Source organism: Gouania willdenowi, chromosome 7 (assembly GCF_900634775.1).
Source record: "Gouania willdenowi chromosome 7, fGouWil2.1, whole genome shotgun sequence".
NCBI lineage: Eukaryota > Metazoa > Chordata > Actinopteri > Blenniiformes > Gobiesocidae > Gouania > Gouania willdenowi.
In genome coordinates this window covers 12,238,825-12,251,030 of record NC_041050.1, presented here as the reverse complement: position 1 = coordinate 12,251,030, position 12,206 = coordinate 12,238,825, and the positions used below count along the sequence as shown (strand labels likewise).

General features: G+C 36.8%; 1 non-coding gene across 1 annotated transcript; it reads right to left on the bottom strand.

Annotated features, from left to right (window-relative positions):
- Positions 1-10,579: 10,579 nt before the first annotated feature.
- On the bottom strand, positions 10,580-10,661 carry trnas-aga (transfer RNA serine (anticodon AGA)). Its single transcript has one exon. It is a non-coding gene; the product is annotated as a tRNA-Ser (tRNA).
- Between the last annotated feature and the right edge of the window lie 1,545 nt (positions 10,662-12,206).

The window sequence follows — 12,206 nt, the reverse complement described above, 5'->3', positions numbered from 1 at the left end:
GATGTACTGAAACATGTTTGTGTTGCTGTTCTTATGATTATGTGTGTGTTACAAACGCATCTGACATTATCTGATTAGTTCACACTAACATAACGTAAGATTCAGAAGTTCAGACATATAAGGTCATACATGTATGTATATTGATAATATGTTAATGTTTCTTTTATTCTGACTACTTTTTTTGGGCAAATTGATTTGCAATGCTTTGTCTGCCAATTGTCAGTCTTCCTCAGAGGTGATTGCTTTGAGCTCTTTCATAAGGAAAACATCAAAGCATCTACTGATGGCTTTCATTGTGTCCTTATGAATTATCCCATGTGTGATAGCGTAAAAATGTTATCCCTGTTGATGTTAAATCTCCACTTCCTGATCTCGATTGACCTCTGCAATCACCTTTGAGGAAGACTGACAGTTTGCAGTCGAAACATGTCAGGAGATCTAATTTCCTGAAAAAAAAAAAGAAGTTTGTCTGAATAAATGAAACCTTAACATGTTTCAAAAAAAAAAAAAAAGTAGACAAAATGAACTTGCTGGAATTAGATTTATAGATTTTTAATTCATATTAGTTCAAAGGAAGTAGAAACATCAGAATCAGAATCATCTTTATTCGCCAAGTGTATGTTGTACACACGAGGAATTTGACTCGGTCAACTGTAAACATCAGTTATTAAAAACATTAATTTTATTCCCTTTTTCCACCATAAATTAATTCCCATGTTATTTTGGGCACAAACTAGACCCTATATCTGAACTTATAAACATCTATTAAAAAGATATCAATTTACAATTCATAATACCAAGCTCCTTTACAACATGCTGCATTTAACAAATGTATGCACATGACACCAAATTCTGGATGATTTATTTATTTAAAATGTTTTGAACATTTATTTTTATTTGAAGACATTAAATCATGGTGCTTTTCTTTATTCTTTTAATTCTGGACTAAGAGTGCAACACAGACTGATGATAATTCAAAGAAACGTACACACAAAAAACATTTCTGTAGTTTATTACTTTGAACCTTTTACTTTGATGTTTGCTACATCAAAAAAAAAAAAAAAATCACCTTAAGTGTATATCTGTTAATAAAGCAGATAAATATGCTGAACTGTAGACACCAAGCTTGACAATGACACATCTTCACCACTATGTTATATCATGTTGCACCTTTCAGCCACAGGAATGTGACCTTGCACCCAAACTTCTTTCTTTCAAAAAAATAAAATAAAAGTAAGACATTAAAGGGTAAACACGGGCATCAGTCGCTGACCAATGAACGGTGCAGCTGCAGAGTCTGATCCAGTGATCCATGGATGATGATGCTGATGATGATGATGATCAAAGCTGCAGAGGCTGATCCTCTCTTGGCATTCACCGCGTGCCTTAATTGTATGGCTGATAAATCAAGGTCCGCCGTGAACACGAGAAGTGGACATCAATGGTGGACCGCTTTCACTGTCACTTTGCACAAAAAACACAACCGAACAGACCTTGGGTAGACTACAGACCACAGCTGTTTATAACACAAATGATGTCGCCTACATTACATAATAAATATTTTAACACAAATAATAACATTACACAGCGTCTTCAGACGTCCCTGTTAACCTTCAGAGGTGGAACAGCCGCTTTCAGCTCCGTCCGGCCCGCATCTATCCGAACATCCATCGGTTTGTCAGGACTCATGACAGCAGAGACAGAGACAGACCTTCACTGTACGTCCATGTCCTGATGCGACTGTCTTTCTTCCTCTCCTCTAGTTGTAGCGGTGACGTCATGACGCAAGAGGAGGACTGAGCTGACCGAGGTGCTGAAACCTGAAGCCTGCAAGTAAATCCACTACTCATGGGTTGGCTGGAGGTATGGACATCTACAGAAGAGTAAAGCTGCCACATGGAATTTTTTTTTTTTTTAATCACTATATCGTACAAACAATATAATAAACTGGAACAATTTCTGATATTTCAAACTTGATTAAATTAAGGCTAAAAAAACGTGCAAACCTTTTTTTTTAAAAAAACAAAATATTGAGGTAAGGCACTGGTTAATAACTGGTTAAAAAACTGAAGATAATTGTTTTGACTCAAGGACAAAATTCCCAGCACAATAAACCTGTGTGATGTGACAGTCTCCAGACTACTGGGTGCTTGAACGATGTTACCAAGCAAATTTGAACTCATCGTTGTCGGTAGGACTCTCACTTGCGCGGGGAAACCCCAGTGGATTTCTAGTCTACCGTCTTAACCACTCGGCCACAACAACTGCGAACTGCGTCAAAGGGCTAAAAAAAATTTCAAAAGCCTCAAAACGAAGGTAAAGCTATAGCAAGGCATGAAAACATGCAAAAAAATTTCAAACATCTCAAAACGATGGTAAGGGTGAAAAAATTTACAACGCCTCAAAATGGAGGTAAGGCTATAGTAAGGCATGAAAAAGGGTGAAAAAATTTACAACGCCTCAAAATGGAGGTAAAGCTACAGCAAGGCCTGAAAACATGCAAAAAATGTCAAACGCCTCAAAACGATGGTAAGGCTATAGCAAGACATGATAAAGGGTGAAAAAATTTAAAACGCCTCAAATTGGAGGTAAGGCATGAAAACATGTAAAAAAAAGGGTGAAAAATATTAAAACGCCTCAAAATGGAGGTAAGGCATGAAACCATTAAAAAAAAAGAGTGAAAAAAATTAAAACGCCTCAAAATGGAGGGAAGGCTATAGTAAGGCATAAAAAAGGGTAAAGCTAAAGCAAGGCATGAAAAAGTGCAAAAAGTTGTCTAACGCCTCACAATAATGGTAAGGCTACAGCAAGACATGATAAAGGGTGAAAAAAATTAAAACGCCTCAAAATGGAGGTAAGGCATGAAAACATGTAAAAAGAAGGGTGAAAAATATTAAAACGCGTCAAAACGGAGGTAAGGCTATAGCAAGGCATGAAAAAGTGCGAAAAGTTGTCAAACGCCTCAAAATGATGGTAAGGCTATAGTAAGACATGATAAAGGGTGAAAAAAATTAAAACGCCTCAAAATGGAGGTAAGGCATGAAAACATGTAAAAAAAAGGGTGAAAAATATTAAAACGCGTCAAAACAGAGGTAAGGCTATAGCAAGGCATGAAAACGCGCGAAAAAATTTCAAACGTCTCAAAATGGAAGTAAGGCTATAGCAAGGCATGAAAAAGTGCGAAAAGTTGTCAAAATGGAGGTAAGACATAAAAAAGGGTAAAGCTACAGCAAGACATGAAACGTGCGAAAAAAAGTCAGATGCCTCAAAATGATGGTAAGGCTACAGCAAGGCATGAAAAAGGGTGAAAAAATTTAAAACGCCTCAAAATGGAGGTAAGGCATAAAAAAGGGTGAAAAAATTTAAAACGCCTCAAAATGGAGGTAAGGCTATAGTAAGGCATGAAAACGTGCAAAAAATGTCAAACGCCTCAAAATGATGGTAAGGCTATAGCAAGACATGATAAAGGGTGAAAAAATTTAAAACGCCTCAAAATGGAGGTAAGGCATGAAAACATGTAAAAAAAAGGGTGAAAAATATTAAAACGCGTCAAAACGGAGGTAAGGCTATAGCAAGGCATGAAAACGCGCGAAAAAATTTCAAACGTCTCAAAATGGAAGTAAGGCTATAGTAAGGCATGAAAAAGGGTGAAAAAATTTACAACGCCTCAAAATGGAGGTAAGGCTATAGTAAGGCATGAAAACATGCAAAAAAATTTAAAACGCCTCAAAATGGAAGTAAGGCATGAAACCATTAAAAAAAAAGAGTGAAAAAAATTAAAACGCCTCAAAATGGAGGGAAGGCTATAGTAAGGCATAAAAAAGGGTAAAGCTAAAGCAAGGCATGAAAAAGTGCGAAAAGTTGTCTAACGCCTCACAATAATGGTAAGGCTACAGCATGGCATGAAAAAGAGTGAAAAAAATTAAAACGCCTCAAAATGGAGGTAAGGCATGAAAACATGTAAAAAAAAAAGGGTGAAAAATATTAAAACGCGTCAAAACGGAGGTAAGGCTATAGCAAGGCATGAAAACGCGCAAAAAAATTTCAAACGTCTCAAAATGGAAGTAAGGCTATAGCAAGGCATGAAAAAGTGCGAAAAGTTGTCAAACGCCTCAAAATGATGGTAAGGCTACAGCAGGACATGATAAAGGGTGAAAAAATTTAAAACGCCTCAAAATGGAGGTAAGGCATGAAAACATGTAAAAAAAAGGGTGAAAAATATTAAAACGCGTCAAAACGGAGGTAAGGCTATAGCAAGGCATGAAAACGCGCGATAAAATTTCAAACGTCTCAAAATGGAGGTAAGGCTATAGTAAGGCATGAAAAAGGGTGAAAAAATGTCAAACGCCTCAAAACGATGGTAAGGCTATAGCAAGACATGATAAAGGGTGAAAAAAATTAAAACGCCTCAAAATGGAGGTAAGGCATGAAAACATGTAAAAAAAAAAGGGTGAAAAATATTAAAACGCGTCAAAACGGAGGTAAGGCTATAGCAAGGCATGAAAACGCGCGAAAAAATTTCAAACGCCTCAAAATGATGGTAAGGCTACAGCAAGGCATGAAAAAGAGTGAAAAAATTTAAAGCGCCTCAAAATGGAGGTAAGGCTATAGTAAGGCATGAAAACGTGCGAAAAAAATTTCAAACGTCTCAAAATGGAGGTAAGGCATGAAACCATTAAAAAAAAAGAGTGAAAAAAATTAAAACGCCTCAAAATGGAGGGAAGGCTATATAGTAAGGCATAAAAAAGGGTAAAGCTAAAGCAAGGCATGAAAAAGTGCAAAAAATGTCAAACACCTCAAAACGGAGGTAAGGCTATAGTAAGACATAAAAAAGGTGAAAAAATTTCAAACGCCTCAAAATGGAAGTAAGGCTACAGCAAGGCATGAAAAAGAGTGAAAAAATTTAAAACGCCTCAAAATGGAGGTAAGGCTATAGTAAAGCATAAAAAAGGGTAAAGCTACAGCAAGGCATGAAAACGTGCAAAAAATGTCAAACGCCTCAAAACGGAGGTAAGGCTATAGTAAGACATAAAAAAAGGTGAAAAAATTTCAAACGCCTCAAAATGGAAGTAAGGCTATAGCAAGGCATGAAAAAGTGCGAAAAGTTGTCAAACGCCTCAAAATGATGGTAAGGCTACAGCAAGGCATGAAAAAGAGTGAAAAAATTTAAAACGCCTCAAAATGGAGGTAAGGCTATAGTAAAGCATAAAAAAGGGTAAAGCTACAGCAAGGCATGAAAACGTGCAAAAAATGTCAAACGCCTCAAAATGATGGTAAGGCTATAGCAAGACATGATAAAGGGTGAAAAAATTTAAAACGCCTCAAAATGGAGGTAAGGCATAAAAAAGGGTGAAAAAATTTCAAACGCCTCAAAATGGAGGTAAGGCTATAGTAAGACATGATAAAGGGTGAAAAAATTTAAAACGCCTCAAAATGGAGGTAAGGCATGAAAACATGTAAAAAAAAGGGTGAAAAATATTAAAACGCGTCAAAACGGAGGTAAGGCTATAGCAAGGCATGAAAACGCGCGAAAAAATTTCAAACGTCTCAAAATGGAAGTAAGGCTATAGCAAGGCATGAAAAAGGGTGAAAAGTTGTCAAACGCCTCAAAATGATGGTAAGGCTACAGCAAGGCATGAAAAAGAGTGAAAAAATTTAAAGCGCCTCAAAATGGAGGTAAGGCTATAGTAAGGCATGAAAACGTGCGAAAAAATTTCAAACGTCTCAAAATGGAGGTAAGGCTATAGTAAGGCATGAAAAAGGGTGAAAAAATTTACAACGCCTCAAAATGGAGGTAAGGCTATAGTAAGGCATGAAAACGTGCAAAAAATGTCAAACGCCTCAAAATGATGGTAAGGCAATAGCAAGACATGATAAAGGGTGAAAAAATTTAAAACGCCTCAAAATGGAGGTAAGGCATAAAAAAGGGTGAAAAAATTTCAAACGCCTCAAAATGGAGGTAAGGCTATAGTAAGACATGATAAAGGGTGAAAAAATTTAAAAACCCTCAAAATGGAGGTAAGGCTATAGCAAGGCATGAAAACGCGCGAAAAAATTTCAAACGTCTCAAAATGGAAGTAAGGCTATAGCAAGGCATGAAAAATGCGAAAAGTTGTCAAACGCCTCAAAATGATGGTAAGGCTACAGCAAGGCATGAAAAAGAGTGAAAAAATTTAAAGCGCCTCAAAATGGAGGTAAGGCTATAGTAAGGCATGAAAACGTGCGAAAAAAATTTCAAACGTCTCAAAATGGAGGTAAGGCTATAGTAAGGCATGAAAACGTGCAAAAAATGTCAAACGCCTCAAAACGATGGTAAGGCTATACAAGACATGATAAAGGGTGAAAAAAATTAAAACGCCTCAAAATGGAGGTAAGGCATAAAAACATGTAAAAAAAAGGGTGAAAAATATTAAAACGCGTCAAAACGGAGGTAAGGCTATAGCAAGGCATGAAAACGCGCGAAAAAATTTCAAACGTCTCAAAATGGAAGTAAGGCTATAGCAAGGCATGAAAAAGTGCGAAAAGTTGTCAAACGCCTCAAAATGATGGTAAGGCTACAGCAAGGCATGAAAAAGAGTGAAAAAATTTAAAGCGCCTCAAAATGGAGGTAAGGCTATAGTAAGGCATGAAAACGTGCAAAAAATGTCAAACGCCTCAAAACGATGGTAAGGCTATAGCAAGACATGATAAAGGGTGAAAAAAATTAAAACGCCTCAAAATGGAGGTAAGGCATGAAAACATGTAAAAAAAGGGTGAAAAATATTAAAACGCGTCAAAACGGAGGTAAGGCTATAGTAAGACATGATAAAGGGTGAAAAAATTTAAAACGCCTCAAAATGGAGGTAAGGCATGAAAACATGTAAAAAAAAGGGTGAAAAATATTAAAACGCGTCAAAACGGAGGTATGGCTATAGCAAGGCATGAAAACGCGCGAAAAAATTTCAAACGTCTCAAAATGGAAGTAAGGCTATAGCAAGGCATGAAAAATGCGAAAAGTTGTCAAACGCCTCAAAATGATGGTAAGGCTACAGCAAGGCATGAAAAAGAGTGAAAAAATTTAAAACGCCTCAAAATGGAGGTAAGGCATAAAAACATGTAAAAAAAAGGGTGAAAAATATTAAAACGCGTCAAAACGGAGGTAAGGCTATAGCAAGGCATGAAAACGCGCGAAAAAATTTCAAACGTCTCAAAATGGAAGTAAGGCTATAGCAAGGCATGAAAAAGAGCGAAAAGTTGTCAAACGCCTCAAAATGATGGTAAGGCTACAGCAAGGCATGAAAAAGAGTGAAAAAATTTAAAGCGCCTCAAAATGGAGGTAAGGCTATAATAAGGCATAAAAAATAGTGAAAAAATTTCAAACGCCTCAAAATGGAGGTAAGGCTATAGTAAGGCATGAAAACGTGCAAAAAATGTCAAACGCCTCAAAACGATGGTAAGGCTATAGCAAGACATGAAAAAGGGTGAAAAAAATTAAAACGCCTCAAAATGGAGGTAAGGCATGAAAACATGTAAAAAAAGGGTGAAAAATATTAAAACGCGTCAAAACGGAGGTAAGGCTATAGTAAGACATGATAAAGGGTGAAAAAATTTAAAACGCCTCAAAATGGAGGTAAGGCATGAAAACATGTAAAAAAAAAAAAGGGTGAAAAATATTAAAACGCGTCAAAACGGAGGTATGGCTATAGCAAGGCATGAAAACGCGCGAAAAAATTTCAAACGTCTCAAAATGGAAGTAAGGCTATAGCAAGGCATGAAAAATGCGAAAAGTTGTCAAACGTCTCAAAATGATGGTAAGGCTACAGCAAGGCATGAAAAAGAGTGACAAAATTTAAAGCGCCTCAAAATAGAGGTAAGGCTATAGTAAGGCATGAAAACGTGCGAAAAAAATTTCAAACGTCTCAAAATGGAGGTAAGGCTATAGTAAGGCATGAAAAAGTGCGAAAAGTTGTCAAACGCCTCAAAATGATGGTAAGGCTACAGCAAGGCATGAAAAAGAGTGAAAAAATTTAAAACGCCTCAAAATGGAGGTAAGGCTATAGTAAGGCATGAAAAAGGGTGAAAAAATTTACAACGCCTCAAAATGGAGGTAAGGCTATAGTAAGGCATGAAAACGTGCAAAAAATGTCAAACGCCTCAAAACGATGGTAAGGCTATAGCAAGACATGATAAAGGGTGAAAAAAAATTAAAACGCCTCAAAATGGAGGTAAGGCATGAAAACATGTAAAAAAAAGGGTGAAAAATATTAAAACGCGTCAAAACGGAGGTATGGCTATAGCAAGGCATGAAAACGCGCGAAAAAATTTCAAACGTCTCAAAATGGAAGTAAGGCTATAGCAAGGCATGAAAAATGCGAAAAGTTGTCAAACGCCTCAAAATGATGGTAAGGCTACAGCAAGGCATGAAAAAGAGTGAAAAAATTTAAAACGCCTCAAAATGGAGGTAAGGCTATAGTAAGGCATGAAAAAGGGTGAAAAAATTTACAACGCCTCAAAATGGAGGTAAGGCTATAGTAAGGCATGAAAACGTGCAAAAAATGTCAAACGCCTCAAAACGATGGTAAGGCTATAGCAAGACATGATAAAGGGTGAAAAAAATTAAAACGCCTCAAAATGGAGGTAAGGCATGAAAACATGTAAAAAAAAGGGTGAAAAATATTAAAACGCGTCAAAACGGAGGTATGGCTATAGCAAGGCATGAAAACGCGCGAAAAAATTTCAAACGTCTCAAAATGGAAGTAAGGCTATAGCAAGGCATGAAAAATGCGAAAAGTTGTCAAACGCCTCAAAATGATGGTAAGGCTACAGCAAGGCATGAAAAAGAGTGAAAAAATTTAAAACGCCTCAAAATGGAGGTAAGGCATAAAAACATGTAAAAAAAAGGGTGAAAAATATTAAAACGCGTCAAAACGGAGGTAAGGCTATAGCAAGGCATGAAAACGCGCGAAAAAATTTCAAACGTCTCAAAATGGAAGTAAGGCTATAGCAAGGCATGAAAAAGTGCGAAAAGTTGTCAAACGCCTCAAAATGATGGTAAGGCTACAGCAAGGCATGAAAAAGAGTGAAAAAATTTAAAGCGCCTCAAAATGGAGGTAAGGCTATAATAAGGCATAAAAAATAGTGAAAAAATTTCAAACGCCTCAAAATGGAGGTAAGGCTATAGTAAGGCATGAAAACGTGCAAAAAATGTCAAACGCCTCAAAACGATGGTAAGGCTATAGCAAGACATGAAAAAGGGTGAAAAAAATTAAAACGCCTCAAAATGGAGGTAAGGCATGAAAACATGTAAAAAAAGGGTGAAAAATATTAAAACGCGTCAAAACGGAGGTAAGGCTATAGTAAGACATGATAAAGGGTGAAAAAATTTAAAACGCCTCAAAATGGAGGTAAGGCATGAAAACATGTAAAAAAAAAAAGGGTGAAAAATATTAAAACGCGTCAAAACGGAGGTATGGCTATAGCAAGGCATGAAAACGCGCGAAAAAATTTCAAACGTCTCAAAATGGAAGTAAGGCTATAGCAAGGCATGAAAAATGCGAAAAGTTGTCAAACGTCTCAAAATGATGGTAAGGCTACAGCAAGGCATGAAAAAGAGTGACAAAATTTAAAGCGCCTCAAAATAGAGGTAAGGCTATAGTAAGGCATGAAAACGTGCGAAAAAAATTTCAAACGTCTCAAAATGGAGGTAAGGCTATAGTAAGGCATGAAAAAGTGCGAAAAGTTGTCAAACGCCTCAAAATGATGGTAAGGCTACAGCAAGGCATGAAAAAGAGTGAAAAAATTTAAAACGCCTCAAAATGGAGGTAAGGCTATAGTAAGGCATGAAAAAGGGTGAAAAAATTTACAACGCCTCAAAATGGAGGTAAGGCTATAGTAAGGCATGAAAACGTGCAAAAAATGTCAAACGCCTCAAAACGATGGTAAGGCTATAGCAAGACATGATAAAGGGTGAAAAAAATTAAAACGCCTCAAAATGGAGGTAAGGCATGAAAACATGTAAAAAAAAAAGGGTGAAAAATATTAAAACGCGTCAAAACGGAGGTATGGCTATAGCAAGGCATGAAAACGCGCAAAAAAATTTCAAACGTCTCAAAATGGAAGTAAGGCTACAGCAAGGCATGAAAAAGAGTGAAAAAATTTAAAGCGCCTCAAAATGGAGGTAAGGCTATAGTAAGGCAAGAAAAAGGGTGAAAAAATTTAAAGCGCCTCAAAATGGAGGTAAGGCTATAGTAAGGCATGAAAACGTACGAAAAAAATTTCAAACGCATCAAAACGGAGGTAAGGCTACAGCAAGACTTAAAAGGGAGAGAAAAAATTTCAAACTCCAAAATATTGAGGTAATGCATAAAAACGGGAAACATTTTTTGAAACACCTCAAAACAGAAGGCTACAAAAACGTGCAAACCTTTTTTGAAAACCAAAATATTGAGGTAAGGCACTGGTTAATAACAGTCAGAAAGAGAAACTGAAGATAATTGTTTTGACTCCAGGACAAAATTCTCAGCACAATAAACCTGTGTAAAGTGACAGTCTCCAGACTACTGGGTGCTTGAACAATGTTACCAAGCAAATTTGAACTCATCGTTGTAGACAGGACTCGAACCTGCGCGGGGAAACCCCAGTGGATCTCTAATCCACCGCCTTAACTACTCGGCCACAACAACCTCCTACTGCTTGAAAGGGCGAAAAACATTTCAAACGCCAAAAAACGGAGTTAAGGCTTTATATAGTAAGGCACAAAAAAGGGTGAGAAAATGTCAAAGGCCTGGAAACAAAAGTAGGGCTACAGCAAGGCACGAAAACGTGCGAAAAAATTTCAAACGTCTCAAAGTGGAAGTAAGGCATGAAAACATTCAAAAAAAGAGTGAAAAAAAATAAAACCCCTCAAAATGGAGGTAAGGCTATAGTAAGACATAAAAAAGGGTAAAGCTACAGCAAGGCATGAAACGTGCGAAAAAAAGTCAGATGCCTCAAAATGATGGTAAGGCTACAGCAAGGCATGAAAAAGGGTGAAAAAATTTAAAACGCCTCAAAATGGAGGTAAGGCATGAAAACATGTAAAAAAAAAAGGGTGAAAAATATTAAAACGCGTCAAAACGGAGGTAAGGCTATAGCAAGGCATGAAAACGCGCGAAAAAATTTCAAACGTCTCAAAATGGAAGTAAGGCTATAGCAAGGCCTGAAAAAGTGCGAAAAGTTGTCAAACGCCTCAAAATGATGGTAAGGCTACAGCAGGACATGATAAAGGGTGAAAAAATTTAAAACGCCTCAAAATGGAGGTAAGGCATGAAAACATGTAAAAAAAAGGGTGAAAAATATTAAAACGCGTCAAAACGGAGGTAAGGCTATAGCAAGGCATGAAAACGCGCGATAAAATTTCAAACGTCTCAAAATGGAGGTAAGGCTATAGTAAGGCATAAAAAATAGTGAAAAAATTTCAAACGCCTCAAAATGGAGGTAAGGCTATAGTAAGGCATGAAAAAGGGTGAAAAAATGTCAAACGCCTCAAAACGATGGTAAGGCTATAGCAAGACATGATAAAGGGTGAAAAAAATTAAAACGCCTCAAAATGGAGGTAAGGCATGAAAACATGTAAAAAAAAGGGTGAAAAATATTAAAACGCGTCAAAACGGAGGTAAGGCTATAGCAAGGCATGAAAACGCGCGAAAAAATTTCAAACGCCTCAAAATGATGGTAAGGCTACAGCAAGGCATGAAAAAGAGTGAAAAAATTTAAAGCGCCTCAAAATGGAGGTAAGGCTATAGTAAGGCATGAAAACGTGCGAAAAAAAATTCAAACGTCTCAAAATGGAGGTAAGGCATGAAACCATTAAAAAAAAAGAGTGAAAAAAATTAAAACGCCTCAAAATGGAGGGAAGGCTATATAGTAAGGCATAAAAAAGGGTAAAGCTAAAGCAAGGCATGAAAAAGTGCAAAAAATGTCAAACACCTCAAAACGGAGGTAAGGCTATAGTAAGACATAAAAAAAGGTGAAAAAATTTAAAACGCCTCAAAATGGAAGTAAGGCTACAGCAAGGCATGAAAAAGAGTGAAAAAATTTAAAACGCCTCAAAATGGAGGGAAGGCTATATAGTAAGGCATAAAAAAGGGTAAAGCTACAGCAAGGCATGAAAACGTGCAAAAAATGTCAAACGCCTCAAAACGGAGGTAAGGCTATAGTAAGACATAAAAAAAGGTGAAAAAATTTCA